The sequence below is a fragment of the Tursiops truncatus genome, chromosome 12 (assembly GCF_011762595.2).
Source record: "Tursiops truncatus isolate mTurTru1 chromosome 12, mTurTru1.mat.Y, whole genome shotgun sequence".
Taxonomy (NCBI): Eukaryota; Metazoa; Chordata; class Mammalia; order Artiodactyla; family Delphinidae; genus Tursiops; species Tursiops truncatus.
This window is the reverse complement of record NC_047045.1, coordinates 80,924,533-80,941,811: the sequence shown is the minus strand read 5'-3', so window position 1 is coordinate 80,941,811 and position 17,279 is coordinate 80,924,533. Positions and strand designations below refer to the sequence as shown.

At 39.0% G+C, this 17,279-nt stretch overlaps 1 protein-coding gene across 5 annotated transcripts in view; it reads left to right on the top strand.

The window, feature by feature from the left end:
* Positions 1–17,279, top strand: part of RSPH3 (radial spoke head 3) — a 95,710-nt gene that overhangs the window by 50,606 nt on the left and 27,825 nt on the right. The window contains exon 9 of one of the 5 annotated variants that reach the window (XR_004529319.2): positions 1,355–16,972. The exons of the other annotated variants lie outside the window; for them this stretch is intronic. The gene's annotated coding sequence lies outside the window, so the exon portion shown is untranslated. Of the gene's footprint in view, positions 1–1,354; positions 16,973–17,279 lie in introns of those variants that run through there. 5 annotated transcript variants of the gene reach the window in all.

Sequence of the window (17,279 nt, the reverse complement as noted above, 5' to 3'; positions counted from 1 at the left end):
AGAAATTCTGTTTATATGCTGACTTTCGAGAGAGAACTGACATTGCTTAAAAAAAGATATATCAGGGCTTCCCTGGTGGCACAGTGGTTGGGAGTCCGCCTGCCGATGCAGGAGACACGGGTTCGTGCCCCGGTCCGGGAAGATCCCACATGCCGCGGAGCGGCTGGGCCCGTGAGCCGTGGCCGCTGAGAAAAAAAAAAAAGATATATCAGCATCTGGGTCTTCAGATTAACCCTGATGCTACTTTTCTGGTCATATTTAGACCATATAGAACCTCAGAACGTTTGTATCACTTTAAAATAAAAAGTGACCGCATTCACATACTGCACACAGGATTTAATTAGTTACAGAGCTAGTTCCACATAAATGAAGACAATGGTATAACAGTTTACATGACACTGAAATAGTGTAGTCTTCCCAGAAGTCAAGAGAGAACAGTTTGGTTTACATGTGTATAACGTGTGCTTCGTTTTTTCTTTTTTTTTTTTTAGTAGTATCCAATAAGTTGCTATGCGTGGGTTTTTTAGGGAAAAAAAGTATTTGTAAACAAATGAATATGCCCCCAATTTTAATGAAAAGTTATCATTTAAAAATTGTTTAAGGTTCAGGTTCCCATTCTTCAGTTAATACAGGCAGCAAATATCCCTGAAATGACTCATCTACTTCTGATCATTAAAAAAAAATCTTATTTCTTCTACTTAGGAAAATTTTAAAAAATGTGATGGCAAATAAAAGCTGTCTATAGCACCTTAAGAACAGACTATACAGGGACTTCCCTGGCAGTCCTGCGGTTAATACTCTACGCCTCCACTGCAGGGGGCACAGGTTCCTTCCCTGGTTGGGGAACTAAGATCCCACATGCCACGCAGTGTGGCCAACAAAAGAACAGACTATACAAAGGACTCATAAATACACAGTACACAAATTTGTTATTTCTAATACTTTTTATTTCTTGTGCAGTACCTGCTAAAATTATTCCTAACAAAGTCACAATAAGTGAAATAAGTTTAGATGGCATACCTATATAAATTACGGAATAACTTTAGTAGCTCTAGAGATTACAGTGTTAGAATTGCTTCAGCATTATTCAGGTATAAAGTATTAGTCATTCCTTTAATAATGTTCATGTAAGTTCTTAAAGAAATCATCATGCATTGCTTTCTCTTGGGGGCATGTCAGCTAACAATTTCCATTGGACTCCCTCAGCAGGGTCATGTCTCCTGTCCTAAAAAAATGGGTCCCATGGAAAATCATGTTGTTTGGTCAGGGTTCTGGATTTTTTCAATGAGAGAACTGTCTTATATTCAATGTGCTTTTATATTTTTTTATATATTGTGTATATGTAATTTTACAGATCTTTATCCAAGATCACTCTTCATCCTTTGCATCAAGAAGATTTTGACTACAACATTTTGAATCATCTGTTTTCATTTTTTGGATGGAGGAAGAAGGGATAAACGAAAATGTGAACATTTCTATTTTGTGGTTGGTTTATCTATTCAGTATAGATTCTTCATGAAACCCTTTTTTTTTTACACTATTGTTTTCACTCGTGAGTCAGAAAAAACATAAACCACTATCTACTCCTTCCTCCAACCAAAAAAAAAAAAAAACCCAACATAAAAAGATAGTATTCAATAAGAAGAGGCATAAATATCGCCTGTCAAGTAGATGACAGTTTTGTTAGTGGGATGATCAGGGAGGAGCCAGCCGCACGTTTGAAGGAAAAGTCTAGCGTGCACAGCTGAACCACGGGGAGAAAACAGAGTTAGTCTCCATAGTGTGTCATTTATTTATTCAACAAATATTTATTCAGTACCTACTGTGTGTCAGGCTCTTGTTGTGACTAGGAACACGATGGTGAACAATCAGATAAAGTTGCTACCCTGACTTTCACATCTCCTGAAAACAAATAAATAAAATTCTGCCCCCCTCATTTAGCAAACCCCATCAGCCCCATTATGATCATTATGAGATACACCTAAAAGTACTTTTCAAACAACACTTTTTTTAACGTTGTTTTTTTTTTTTATTGGGGTATAGTTGTTTTACAGTGTTGTGCTAGTTTCTACTGAACAGCGAAGTGGAGTTCCCTGTGCCATACAGCAGGTTCTCATCAGTTATTTTTTACGTATTAGTGTATATATATGTCAATCCCAATCTCCCAATTCATCCCACTCCCTCCCCCGCCAAACAACACTTTTTTCAGTGAGTATAAGTTGTGATTCAGCTGGTCTGGGTGGGGGCCTGGCTATCATTTCTTTTAAAGCTTCCCAAAGTTAGTGGAATGTGCAGCCACACACACTGGTGAAAAGTTGAAAACCTGGGCTTCCCTGGTGGCGCAGTGGTTGAGAGTCCGCCTGCCAATGCAGGGGACATGGGTTCGTGCCCCGGTGCAGGAAGATCCCACATGCCGCGGAGCGGCTGGGCCCGTGAGCTGTGGCCGCTGAGCCTGCGCTCCGCAATGGGAGAGGCCACAACAGTGAGAGGCCCGCGTACCGCAAAAAAAAAACAAAAACAAAAAGTTGAAAACCTCTAAGCATTGTTTCTTCTCTGGGTTCTTTCCTAAATGGTGGTTTCTTTATTCTCATTTGACCCAGAATATACTTCCCAATGTTAACAGAAAAAATAGAATTGGAGCCACTGAATTAGGGACTGCTGCCAAACCCTAGCCATGCCTGCCAGCCTCCCAGCCCCCAAAGAACAGCGGCTGGAGGGAGTGTGGGCCATAAACACGGTGCTGAGGGGAACATGGTCGTCACTGACCCCATCTGCCCTCCTTAGCCACCTGCTACGTAAAGTGTTCAGGTAGAAGTGTGGATAAGAGTTCAAGCCCCCGGAGGAAAAAATGCCCCAAATCTGTCTTATTTATAATTAAAATGACTATAACAAAATTGTGTCTTATTTACTTTGGTGAATGGTAAAAACAATATTATAAAATTATATAAAAACAATCTATTCCTTTTTATTCAGAAATTTAGGAGATATCTATTGATAGATTTTAAGAACATAGTCATGGATTTATTTTCAGGTACTATTGGCCAAAGCAAATATTACAATATTAAAATAGCATCACATAATAAAAATCAATGAAGTATGAATGCTTCAAGTTTAAATAAGTTATCTATTTTAATTGATCAGTTATTTAGTGTGATTATTATAAAATATATATAATTCCTACAATGCTTTCATGTCCTGTAACTTGCTTTGGTTGAAAGTGTAATTTAATTAAAGGTGGTTTATGAGTTTCTAAGTTGATAATTAACCATAAACTGTAATGAATCTCACCAGGTGGGAAAGTCTCACAGCGTGTACAGTGTGGTCTGACAATCCTGACACATGGCTTATTGACTGTAAACCTCATATCATGTTCTCTTAAAACTATTACATAAGTTCCAAGACATACTCGGTGCAGCATATAGTACTTTTTTAAGAATATTTATTTATTTATTTTGGCTGAGCCGGGTCTTCGTTGCAGCATGCGGGATCTTTTAGTTGCGGCATGTGGACTTCTTAGTTGCGGCATGCATGCGGGATCTAGTTCCCCTACCAGGGATCGAACCCAGGCCCCCTGCACTGGGAGTGTGGAGTCTTACCCAGTGGACCACCAGGGAAGTCCCCAGCATATAGTACTTTTTTTTGTTTTATTTTTGTTTCTTTTGAATTTTATTTTATTTATTTTTTATACAGCAGGTTCTTATTAGTTATCCATTTTATACACATCAGTGTATACATGTCAATCCCAATCTCCCAATTCATCACACCACCATCCCCCCCAGCCACTTTCCCCCCTTGGTGTCCATACGTTTGCTCTCTACATCTGTGTCTCAATTTCTGCCCTGCAAACCGGTTCATCTGTACCATTTTTCTAGTTCCACATATAATACAGTACTTTTAAAAAACAGAATTGCTATGCTTCAACAGCTTCCAAATTAAGCAAAACTGATTTTATATTTTAAATTGCTGCCTGGGTGAGCAAAGAGGAGAATATAAATCCTAAAAAAAACCATTTGTACATCTATAATATGTTTGGAATTTGTCAGAGACCACTAATAAATATCTTTTCTTCACTCATTCATTCCTTCAGCAAACATTTATCGGGCTCCTGGGTTTGCGAGATACAAGGATGAACAAGACAGACAGGGTCCCTGCCTTTCCAGAGCTTAGACTACTTCAGTTTGTTTTACTGCAGAACAGTGTGCCAAGGCGCACAGCAATACCAGAAGGAGGAGCCCAGATAGGGATTTAGGCAATGTCCAGCATTGAGAACTGAAGTAACAATGGAGAGAGTTTTAATTTGGTAGTAATCTTAAAGTATGTCCATCTGGAGGCAAACAAATGGAAAGACATTTTGTAAAATTCAAATTATACTGTTTAAATAGCTAAAACTAGCATTTACAAATAACTGCACTTAGAAAGCGGGGAGGAGGTTAGTTCTTTGAAGCACTGTGCTGCTTAGGAGATAAGCAGGTGTAGGAGCACGTTCTTTATGATGTTTAGAAATATTGTGGATGTTGACTGCATTACCCACAACCCGATCCTCCCCGGAGCCTTGTGCGAGGAGGCATCGTATTTCACCAGTGTCTTTTCATCAGCTTCATTGAATTTACTGACTGAAGAACCAGTGTTGAGAGACACTGTAAACCACCTGCTAAAATATTCTGATACTTACTTAAGACTGCACCAAACACTCCCTGGGAACGGGGCGCTAAAGTCAGCACATTAACTCTTGCAGACCGAAGAGGCTGCATCAGGCAGATGCAGCAGTGCCTGGAAGCAGAGCAGTTAGGTTGATGCTGCAGGCTGCTCAACTCTGAAGCCCTTTGCAGAGCCTCTGAGATTCTGGGAAAGAGGCCTCAGAGGGTTTATTCAATTGAATTCAATTCCATCTACAGAGCAAGGTTAACAAAAGAACCAGTATAAGTTACCTGCTTCATCACAGAGAACATAGACAGAGGACCTGTGATGTTAGCCAAAGGGTCCAGGGCACTAAAGTATAGGGAACACAGGTAACTGAGCCTACTGCATCCACCATTAAATCTTTGGGACCAAAGATTCTGAAATTATGTAATAAAGCTCTGAGCCTCAACAGATTTAAAAATAATAGAATCAATGTTACTGATCTACCAACAAGACAGTCTAATCCATAACTTTGTTTTATAGCAATTTTATAAATGTATCATTAAAAAAAAGTTTGAGTTCTTGCTTTTTCTGGTACGGAATAAAATTGGTCAATAAATTTTTGGTAAGGAAGGTTGCGGGTCTAGTATTCTTAACTGAAATCAAAAGTAAATTGCAAAAATATAAATGAGGTTTTCAGTCCATTCTTTAGACGTGAGGTTTGAACACTGCCAACTGCCTGTCTTTCTCCTGTCATTAGTGGTGGAGTACATTCTTGGGGAATGATGTCAGCGGAGGGCTCTGAATGCTAATGGAAAATCACATTTTGTCCTTCTGAATTGTTAATGCAAAATGTTATTGACTATAATCAGCTACAAGAGATGAAGGAAAACTAAAAAAAAAAAAAATTACGTTCATTCCATGACCACACTCTCCATTGGGTGATCAGACAATGAAAAGTATTTTAAAAGGGGATTTTCCTGGAAAATCCAACAGTTTTACTATACATCCAAATTAAACTTTTATGAATCTTATACTGTAGAGGCACTGTACTCCTAAGAGAACACAAAAAAGTAGGGTTATTTTTTTTCTCTCCTGACTCACAGTTAACTTAATGCCGCTAAAGTTTAGAAGAAGAAAATATTCTTATCTGATAATAAAGTAATTGTGGGTTCTCTGCTTTATGAGAAAAGAACAGTCCACACTTGTAAAATGCAATTCCAGTATGCAGACAAAATCACTATTTACATGCATTTATTAGTTAGGTAGTAGCCATCAAATAAAATGAGCTTTGCTACCCCTGAAAAAGATTTCACTTAAATTTCCAGTTTCAGAACCTCAGTCTTCTTACGTATACTAGTTTTTCATTGTTTTTTATGCACTATTACTGTTCTAAGTGCATTTGTTACATAAGGTGAACTTACCTTGGATTTCCCAGGCAGCCTGTGTAATTTAAGTGAGCTCAATAAGCATTTTTAAATGATGGTAATAAAAGTTCCACTTCTGGCAAAACTGAGTTTTTTCTGGGCCAGCACTCATACCAAGAACAATTTAGAAAACCTGGACAGAATATAACAAAAACAGGTTTGAAGATTTCAGAGATCTCCCAAGGCAGTGAGTACCTTCAGAGCTAAGATATGAAAGAGGTGAGAGGCCAAGAGAAGTAAGCCCGACATCCGGGACCACTTTTCTCCTTGAGGCAATTGTCAATTCAGAAAGCAAAAGCAATAGCTGACAGGTTAAAAGCTGAACAGAGCTTTTGATTGCTTCAAGAGCTGGGGAATAAAACTTGAACTTCTGAGTCCACCCAGGTTGAAGGGCCCCTGTAAACACTCTAGGCTTTTAGTTGGGACCCCTAAGAAAGATAAACCAAAAATAGACCAGCTCTAAAAAGACTGGAGCCCAGCTATGAAACATCTCCATCTCTGACAAAAATCAGGTGATCTATCCCCAGCCCAGCTGTCTGCCAAAAGCAAAAGTAGATCTTCTCTGGAGGAAAATACCATCATGCAGCACCTCAATTTATCACTAAAAATTGTATGCATAACATCCGGCACTCATTCAAAAATAACCAGAGCATAGGAGAAATCTGGCAAATTCTGCTGTAACCACGTGATCAAAATAAACGTCACTAAAAGTGGGACTATCTAAAATTTTGTGCTTCCTTAGTGATGCACTAAGAAGGACACAACATCAGTTATTATCCAGTATTTCTGCCAAATAAGCGTAACTTGATTCTCATCAATCAAATGCAAGTTGAGAAAGCTGTAACACAACTGATTCATACTCGTCAAAAGTTGTCAATGTTATGAAAACAAAGGCAGAGGCAATGTTTCAAATTAAAAGAAAACTAAAAGAAATGTGACAGCTAAATGCAAGATGTGACCCTGGATGGATCTGAGATAAGGAAAAAATATAAAAGATTGAAACAAAGGGCACCAATAGGAAAGTTTGAATATATTGGGTGGGCCAAAATGTTCATTTGGTTTTTTCTGTAAGATGGCTCTAGTAGCACTTAGTTGTCTTTAACTTCATTCGAAACAATTTTGTTAGATTGTATGTGACAGCTGTCATATCAGCACGCATTTAAAAAAAGACATCAAAATTGGTGAATTTTTGTGTAGCCGTGTTAATATTGAAGACAGAAGAAAAAAGCAACATATTCGGCATATTATGCTTTAGTATTTCAAGAAAGGTAAAAATGCAACTAAAACGCAAAAAAAGATTTGTGCAGTGTATGGAGAAGGTGCTGTGACTGACTGAAGTGTCAAAAGTTGTTTGCGAAGTTTCGTGCTGGAGATTTCTCGCCGGACGATGCTCCACAGTCAGGTAGACCAGTTGAGGTTGATAGCAATCAAATCGAGACATTAACTGAGAACAATCAATGTTATACCACGCGGGAGATAGCCGACGTACTCAAAATATCCAAATCGAGCATTGAAAGTCATTTGCACCAGATTGATTATGTTAATTGATGTTTGGGTTCCACATAAATTAAGAGAAAAAAACCTTCTTGACCATATTTCTGCATGTGATTCTCTAGTGAAACGTAATGGAAACATTCCGTTTTTAAAACCAATTGTGACAGGCAATGAAAAGTGGATACTGTACAACAATGTGGAACAGAAGGGATGGTGGGGCAGGTGAAGTGAACCACCACCAACCACACCAAAGACCGATCTTCATCCAAAGAAGTTGATGTTGTGTGTATGTTGGGATTGGAAGGGAGTCCTCTATTATGAGCTCCTTCCGGAAAACCAAACGATTAATTCCAACAAGTACTGCTCCCAATTACACCAACTCAAAGCAGCATTTGACGAAAAGCATCCAGAATTAGTCAACAGAAAACACATAATCTTCCATCAGGACAATGCATTAGAGTTGAGAGTTTTTATCAAAATGGATGTTGAATTGAATTAAATTTATTGAATTCAATAACTGCATTGTAGTTATATAGGAGAATGTCTTTGTTTTTAAGACATATGCTGAAGTATTTAGGGATACAATTCCTATAAGGTGTCAAAGCAGAAAAGAATAACAACAGTTGGTCAAAGTTGAGTATTTCTGTGCACATGCCCCTCTTCCTGGGGTCTTGAGCAGGAAGCAGAGACGGGGCAGCCTTGACAACCATGTTGTAGTTGTGTGATCCTGTGCTCTGCCCCCCACCCCCCTTGCCGATTGGTCCATGATAAGACAAGTGACCCAAGGGAGACAAGCCACATTCTTTCACACTGAAAGCTGGAATTTCGAAGAGACAGAAAGAAACAGAGAGTGGTAATTGCTAGTATAAGTCACATTAAAGACAGTGCCTTTTCAGGGGCTTCAGTAGTTGTGGCACGTGGGCTCAGTAGTTGTGGTTCACAGGCTCTAGATTATAGGCTCAGTAGTTGTGGCGCATGGGCTTAGCTACTCCACGGCATGGGCATGTGGGATCTTCCTGGACCAGGGCTTGAACCCGTGTCCCCTGCACTGGCAGGTGGATTCTTTATGACTGTGCCACAAGGGAAGTCCATGGGTTTTTTTGTTTTGGTTTGGGTTTTTTTTTTTTTTTTTTTTTTGCGGTACGCGGCCCTCTCACGGTTGTGGCCTCTCCCGTTGCGGAGCACAGGCTCCGGACACACAGGCTCAGCGGCCATGGCTCACGGGCCCAGCCGCTCCATGGCATGCGGGATCCTCCCTGACCGGGGCACGAACCCACGTCCCCTGCATCAGCAGGCAGACTCTCAACCTTCCCTGCGCCACCAGGGAAGCCCGGGTTTGGGTTTTTTTGATCATACTTCTGTTGTTTGTGTGTTAACACAATCTGACTTTAAAGGAATTGTTTCTTAGTAATAATAATCTGGCTTCTATGGTTCACATAAGTAACAACAAGAAGTGTAGCCCTTGTTACATTGTTCAGCTGGTCATAAAATCATAATGTGATGTGCCTCTTTCCACTTCTGACAAAAGGAAGAGTTTACACACTATTAAAATGCCTGGCTAAATTTGCTGGATAAGAAGCACGAATTAGAACATTCTGTCAAAAGTGTATTAATTTTTGTATATTAGATTTTCATAAATTATGGCTAAATGATGATCACTTACAGTATCTGCACCTACTAAATAAGATTTGTGCCAGATCAAGTATTATGCCTAATTCAGCCACATCAAGTTCTGAAACATTAAAAAATAAAGCATATACCATTTGTTTTAAGAGAATATTTTAAAATTTGTCTCATTGAGAAAACACTCTCTCTCTTATTTTCCAAGGCAACCATAGGTGGGCCACTCCTCAATAAAGGGAATTCCAGCACTCTCCAAACTTCCCCATAGTGAGAATTATCTGGTTGCTTGTTAATCACACAGCTCCCAAGGTGATCCTAATTTAGTGGGTCTAGGGTGGAGCCCAAACTTCACCTTAGGTAGTTGTTATCATCAGAAAAGCTGGATTTGATGATAGTTTTGTTCCTTCTCTGTTGCTTTTGAAGTTGCTGACGTTGACAGTTGTGGTTCTGCAGCAGTTGGATATTGTTTCCATAGCTATCAGTTAGGTCAAGCTGGTTGACAGTGTTGGTCAAATCTTCTGTAACATACAGATTGACGATTTGTTCTATCAATTACTGAGAGAGGGGTGTTAGAAATCTCATTTTAACTGAATCTTTTATTTCTCTCTTTAGTTTTGTAAGTTTCTGCTTCATGCATTTTGAAACTTTTTCATTAGGCATATACACATTTAGGATTCTTAGGTGCAACCAATTGCTTTGATTAATTGATCCTTTATCATTACAAAACTTCCATATTTTTCTTCAGTAATACTCCTTGTCTTGAAGTCTTCTTTGTGTTATATTAATATAATCACACCAGCTTTTTTATACTTACTGATTGCATAGTGTAACTTTTCCATCCTTTTGCTTTCAACTTATCTCTATGTATTTGAAGTATGTCTCTTCTATACAGCATATAGTTATCTTCCTTTTTTCCAATCTGAAAATTTGTAGATGTTAATTGAAGTTTTTAATCCATTTATATTTAGTGTAGTTATTGTATAGTTCAGTGTAAGTAAGTCTACACATCTGTTGATATGATCAGATTTAAGTCTACCATCTTCCTATTTGTATTCTAGTTGTGCCATCTGTGTTTTGTTTTGGTTTGGTTTTTTCTTCCTCCATTCCTCCTTTCCAGCCTTCTTCTCAGTTAATCAAATATTTTTTAGTATTCCATTTTAACTCCTTTCTTGTCTTTTTAGCTGTACCTCTTTATTTATTTAGTGGTTATTCTGAGATTACAATATTTATGCTTATCTCACAGTCCACTTAGAGTTAATATTGTCATTTCACATAAAATCTAAGACCCTTATGAGAGTAGAGTGTCTGTTTAAGTCTTCTGCCCATTTTTTGATTGGGTTGTTTTTGGGTTTTTTTATAAATTTATTTCACTTATTTTATTTTTGGCTGCTCTGTGTCTTCGTTACTGCATGTGGGCTTTCTCTAGTTGTGGTGAGCGGGGGCTACTCTTCATTGCAGTGCATGGGCTTCTTATTGTGGTGGCTTCTCTTGTTGTGGAGCATGGGCTCTAGGTGCGTGGGCTTCAGCTGTTGTGGCTTGTGGGCTCTAGAGCGCAGGCTCAGTAGTTGTGGCACGCGGGCTTAGTTGCTCCGCAGCATGTGGGATCTTCCCGGATCAGGACTCGAACCCATGTGCCCTGCATTGACGGACGGATTCTTAACCACTGCACCACCAGGGAAGCCCGGTTGCTCTTTTTTTTTTTTACCTTGAGCTGTAAGAACTGTTTGTATATTTTGGAAATTAATCCCTTGTCAATTGCATCATTTGCAAATATTTTCTCCTAAGCTGTAGGTTGTCTTTTCATTCTGTTTGTTTCCTTTGCTGTGCAAAAGCTTTTAAGTTTAATTAGGTCCCACTTGTTTATTTTTGTTTTTATTTCCATTACTCTAGGAGATGGATCCAAAAATATATTGCTGCAATTTATGTCAAAGAGTGTTCTGCCTATGTTTTCCTTTAGGTGTTGTATCTTGTATCTGGTCTTACATTTAGGCCTGTAATCCATTTTGATTTTATTTTTGTATATGGTATTAGAGAAAGTTCTAATTTCATTCTTTTACATGTTGCTGTCCGGTTTTCCCAGCACTCGTGATTGAAGAGATTGTCTTTTCTCCATAGTATATTCTTGCCTCCTTTGTCAAAGATTAATTGACCAGAGGTGTGTGGGTTTATTTCTGGGCTTTCCATCCTGTTCCATTGATCTATATTTCTGTTTTTGTGCCAGTACATACTGTTTTGATTACTGTAGCTTTGTAGTATAGTCTGAAGTCAGGGAGTCTGATTCCTCCAGCTCTGTTTGTCTTTCTCAAGTTTGCTATGGCTATTCAGGGTCTTTTGTGTTTCCATACAAATTAAAAAATTTTTTGTTCTAGTTCTGTGAAAAATGCCATTGGTAGTATGATAGGGATTGTATTGAACCTGTAGATTGCCTTGGGTAGTATAGTCATTTTGACAGTATTGATTCTTCCAATACAAGAACACAGTATATTGTTCCATCTGTTTGTGTCATCTTTGATTTCTTTCATCAACATCATAGAGTTTTCAGAGCACAGGTCTTTTGCCTCCTTAGCCTGATTTATTCCTAGGTATTTTATTCTTTTTGATGGGATGGTAAATGAGATTGTTTCCTTAATTTCTCCTTCTGATCTTTCATTGTTAGTGTATAGAAATGCAACAGATTTCTGTGTGTTAATTTTGTATCCTGCAACTTTACCAAATTCATTGATGAGCTCTAGTAGTTTTCTGGTAGCTTCTTCAGGATTTTCTATGTATAGTATCATGTCATCTGCTAACAGTGACAGTTTTACTTCTTTTCCAGTTTGGATTTCTTTTATTTCTTTTTCTTCTCTGATTGCTGTGGCTAGGACTTCCAAAACTATGTTGAATAAAAATGGTGAAAGTGGACATCCTTGTCTTGTTCCTGATCTTAGGGGAAATTCTTTCAGCTTTTCACTGTTAGTATAATGATAGCTGTGGGTTTGTCATATATGGCCTTTATTATGCCCACTTATGGAGAATTTTTATTATGCCCACTTTTGTCATATATGGCCTTTTTCTGTGCCCACTTTCTGGAGAATTTTTATCATAAATTGGTGCTGAATTTTGTCAAAAGCTTTTTCTGCATCTATTGAGATGAACATATGGTTTTTATTCTTCAATTTGTTAATGTGGTGTATCACAGATTGATTTGCAGATATTGAAAAATCCTTGCATCCCTGGGATAAATCCCACTTGATCATGGTGTATGATACTTTGAATGTATTGTTGGATTCGGTTTGCTAGTATTTTGTTGAGAATTTTTGCAACTATGTTAATCAGTGATATTGGCCTTTAATTCTCTTTTTTTGTGGTATCTTTGTCTGGTTTTTGTATCAGGGTCATTATGGTCTGACAGAATGAGTTTGGGAGTGTTCCTTCCTCTGCAACTTTTTGGAATAATTTCAGAGAGATAGGTGTTAACTCTTCTCTAAATGTTTGGTAGAATTCACCTGTGAAGCCATCTTGTCCTGGACTTTTGTTTTTGGGAGTTTTTAAATCACAGATTCAATTTCAGGCTTGTAATTGGTCTGTTTATGTTTTCTATTTCTTCCTGGTTTAGTCCTGGGAGATTGTACCTTTCTAAGAATTTGTCCATTTCTTCTAGGTTGCCCATTTTATTGGCATATAGTTGCTTGTAGTATAGTCTCTTATGGTCCTTTGTATTTCTGTGGTGTCAGTTGTAACTTCTCCTTTTTTATTTCTAATTTTATTGATTTGGGCCCTCTCCCTTTATTTCTTGATGAGTCTGGCTAAAAGTTTGTCAATTTTGTTTATCTTTTCAAAGGACTAGCTTTTAGTTTCTTTGATCTTTTCTGTTGTTCTCTTAGTCTCTATTTCATTTATTTCTGCTCTGATCTTTATGATTTCTTTCCTTCTACTAACTTTGGGTTTTCTTTTTTCTTTTTTCTCTAGTTGCTTTGGGTGTAAGGCTAGGATTTTTATTTGAGATTTTTGTTGTTCCTGAGGTAAGCTTGTATCACTATAAACTTCCCTCTTAGAACTGCTTTTGCTGTGTCCCATAGGTTTTGGATTGTCCCATTTTCATTTTCATTTGTCTCTAGGTATTCTTTAAATTTCCTCTTTGGCTTCTTTGGTGATCCATTGGTTGTTTAGTGTTACTCTGTTGTTGTTTTTTTAATATTTATTTATTTTCTTTATTATTATTAGTTTTGGCAGCGTCAGGTCTTAGTTGCTGCATGCGGGATCTTCTGTTGCCACGCGTGGGCTCTTCGTTGTGGTTCTTGGGCTTCTCTCTAGTTGTGGCGTGTGGGTTTTCTCTCTCTAGTTGTGGCGCGTGGGCTCTGTAGTTTGTGACATGTGGGCTCTCTCGAGGTACACAAGCTCAGTAGTTGTGGCACACGGGCTTAGTTGCCCCGCGGCATGTGGGATCTTAGTTCCCTGATCAGGAATCGAACCCACGTCCCCTGCATTGGAAGGTGGATTCTTTACCACTGGACCACCAGGGAAGTCCCAGTGTTACTCTGTTTTTGAAGGTCATTTTTATTAACCTATACCATAACAACATGTTCTAACACAACACCAACATGTGTTTACTGACTGCTTTAAAGATTCTTTAGACCTGAAACTGCTCCAGTAGAACCAAGACAGAACATTGAATGTGTATATTAGAAAGCCCATAGCTAACTTTAGAACAAAATTGGGTTCAAGAAGTTAGCCAGGGCCTTCCCTGGTGGTGCAGTGGCTAAGAATCTGCCTGCCAATGCAGGGGACACAGGTTCGAGCCCTGGTCTGGGAAGATCCCACATGCCGCAGAGCAGCTAAGCCCATACACCACAACTACTGAGCCTGCGCTCTAGAGCCTGCGAGCCACAACTAATGAGCCCACATGCCACAACTACTGAAGCCCGTGCACCTAGAGCCTGTGGTCTGCAACAAGAGAAGCCACCACAATGAGAAGCCTGCGCACCGCAACAAAGAGTAGCCCCTGCTCACCACAACTAGAGAAGACCTGCATGCAGCAATGAAGACCCAACGCAGCCAAAAATAAATAAATAAATGAGAAGTTAGCCAGGCCAATTCCCATGAATCCTAGTCACTAGTGGTAGGAGGCGGGTAGCACCCAGGGAGTGGATGAAAGTGTCAGGAGCATGAAAGCATCTTCAGAAACATCCCTAGAGTAGAGACCACCACATTTTTTATCTTCTATCTCTATTTTTTTTATGTTTTTTTATTGTGGTAAAAGTCATATAACATAAAACATACTATCTTAACTGTGCAGTTCAGTGGCACTAAGTACATTCACATTGTTGTCAGCACTCACCATCATCCATCTCTCGAATTTTTCAACTTCCTAAGCCAAGACTCTGTCCCCACTAAACACTAACTCCCCATCCCCCTCCCCTCCAGCCCCTGGCATCCACCAGTGTGCTTTCTAACTCTGTGAATTCGACTATTCTAGGTACCTCGTATAAGTGGAATCAAACAGTGTTTGTCTGCACCTAATGTATATTGGAATGCATTTTTAAGGTTAACAGAAGGTAGCTTCTGTTCCTATTAATGGGGTTTCCAAAATAATGTTTTATTTTATTATATTTGTTAATATTACCAAAAGTCTTATCCTTATTTTATATATATATATATATACACATATATATATGTATATATATATATTTAGAAACCAAATGTGATTTGAAATGTTGCATAACTTTTTTTTAACATCTGTATTGGAGTATAATTGCTTTACAGTGGTGTTAGTTTCTGCTGTATAACAAAGTGAATCAGCTATACGTATACATCTATCCCCATATCCCCTCCTTCTTGCGTCTCCCTCCCACCCTCCCTATCCCACCCCTCTAGGTGGTCACAAAGCACCGAGCTGATCTCCCTGTGCTATGCAGATGCTTCCCACTAGCTATCTATTTTATATGTGTTAGTGTATATATGTCCATGCCACTCTCTCACTTCGTCCCAGCTTACCCTTCCCCCTCCCCGTGTCCTCATGTCCATTCTCTACGTCTGCATCTTTATACCTGTCCGGTTCTTTAGAACCATTTTTTTTTAATTCCATATATATGTGTTAGCATACTGTATTTGTTTTTCTCTTTCTGACTTACTTCACTCTGTATGACAGTCTCTAGGTCCATCCACCTCACACAAATAACTCAATTTCATTTATTTTTATGGCTGAGTAATATTCCACTGTATATATGTGCCACATCTTCTTTATCCATTCATCTGTCAATGGACACTTAGGTTGCTTCCGTGCCCTGGCTACTGTAAATAGAGCTGCAATGAACATTGTAGTACATGACTCTTGATTTTTTATTTTATTTATTTTATTTTTGGCTGTGTTGGGTCTTCATTGCTGCACACAGTCTTTCTCTCGTTGCAGCAAGGGGGGCTACTCTTCAATGCAGTGTGTGGGCTTCTCATTGCGATGGCTCCTCTTGTTGCAGAGCACGGGTTCTAGGCACAGAGGCTTCAGTAGTTGTGGTGCGCGGGCTCAGCAGTTGTGGTTCGTGGGCTCTAGAGTGCAGGCTCAGTAGTTATGGCACACGGGCTTAGTTGCTCCGCAGCATGTGGGATCTTCCCAGACCAGGGCTCGAACCTGTGCCCCCTGCATTGGCAGGCGGATTCTCAAGCACTGCGCCACCAGGGAAGCCCCTACATGACTCTTTGAATTATGATTTTCTCAGGGTATATGCCCAGTAGTGGGATTGCTGGGTCATATGGTAGTTCTATTTTTAGTTTTTTAAGGAACCTCCATACTCTTCTCCATAGTGGCTGTATCAATTTACATTCCCACCAACAGTGCAAGAGGGTTCCCTTTTCTCCACACCCTCTCCAGCATTTACTGTTTGTAGATATTTTGGTGATGGCCATTCTGACCATCAGATACCTCATTGTAGTTTTGATTTGCATAAAATATTGCATAACTTTTAAAATTATTGGTTTAATACTTTATGGTACAGTAATTTGAAGGTCTGGTTTTAAGCTCATTTTATTTCATTACTTGGTTAACTGAAAAAAGTATCTCATGAAGATGAGTAGAGTCAAATGGAAGAAAGATATATATCATTAGCTGTGTTTGTTAAATTACAATACTCATTTATTCATCACATTCACCAATACACAAAAGTTTTGGGTTGAAATTCAGCTAGCAAATTTAAATCCTCTCTGATACCCATCACTTGTTCTTGCAAACTAATCAGAGAGTGTTCCATTTTTATAATTTTAATAAATGGTTTGAAAGACTGAAAATTTTAACTTGGAACATTTTAAGCAGGTTAGAAAATTCTGTTTCCAACTTTTGAAGTGGGGAAGTATGAAAAATTTAACAAGTGACACATCATTTTCAGTAACAAAATCACATAATAATAATAGAAATAGTTCCAAAACAAAACAGTGCATAAAAATGATCCTCCATGGACAAAGGAAATAGTTTAACCTTGAGTATATTTTATTTTGGTTTCCAAAAGTAGCCACCAGGAACTTGCCATGTCAGAAAGCATTTACAAATTTGGAACAGTCTTTTTACATAAGAAAACTGTGTATATCATCTTTAACTTTCATAACTCTTTTTAAAAACTTTTCTGTGAGAACTAGTGAGCATCTGCGTGGTACAGAAGATTTTCATAGTCATTTCCTATCATTAAAAATCACTATCGGGGGCTTCCCTGGTGGCGCAGTGGTTGAGAGTCCGCCTGCCGATGCAGGGGACGCGGGTTCGTGCCCCAGTCCGGGAAGATCCCACATGCCGCGGAGCGGCTGCGCCCGTGAGCCACGGCCGCTGAGCCTGCGCGTCCGGGGCCTGTGCTCCACAACGGGAGAGACCACTGTGAGACGCCTGCGTACCGCAAAAAAAAAAAAAAAAATCACTATCGGGAATTCCCTGGTGGTCCAGTGGTTAGGACTCGGCACTTTCAGTGCCGTGGCCCGGGTTCAGTCCCTGGTCGGGGCACTAAGATCCCACAAGCCGTGTCATGGCCCAAAAAACAAACCAAAAAAATCACTATAAATAACTCTAGTTCAGATTTTTTTGCTAATACATCTTTATTGAGGTATATTGACATGTAATAAACAGCACATATTTAAGGTGTACAATTTGAGTTTGGACCC